We start from the raw sequence: 240 nt of genomic DNA, 5'->3' as shown, positions 1-240 counted from the left end.
GCAGTGTTAACAGAGCTTACATGCAGTGTTAACAGAGCTTACATGCAGTGTTAACAGAGCTTACATGCAGTGTTAACAGAGCTTACATGCAGTGTTAACAGAGCTTACATGCAGTGTTAACAGAGCTTACATGATGCAGTGTTAACAGAGCTTACATGCAGTGTTAACAGAGCTTACATGCAGTGTTAACAGAGCTTACATGCAGTGTTAACAGAGCTTACATGCAGTGTTAACAGAGCT

This window comes from Austrofundulus limnaeus, unplaced genomic scaffold, assembly GCF_001266775.1.
Source record: "Austrofundulus limnaeus strain Quisiro unplaced genomic scaffold, Austrofundulus_limnaeus-1.0 Scaffold644, whole genome shotgun sequence".
NCBI classification, from domain to species: domain Eukaryota; kingdom Metazoa; phylum Chordata; class Actinopteri; order Cyprinodontiformes; family Rivulidae; genus Austrofundulus; species Austrofundulus limnaeus.
This window is presented reverse-complemented; position numbering follows the sequence as displayed.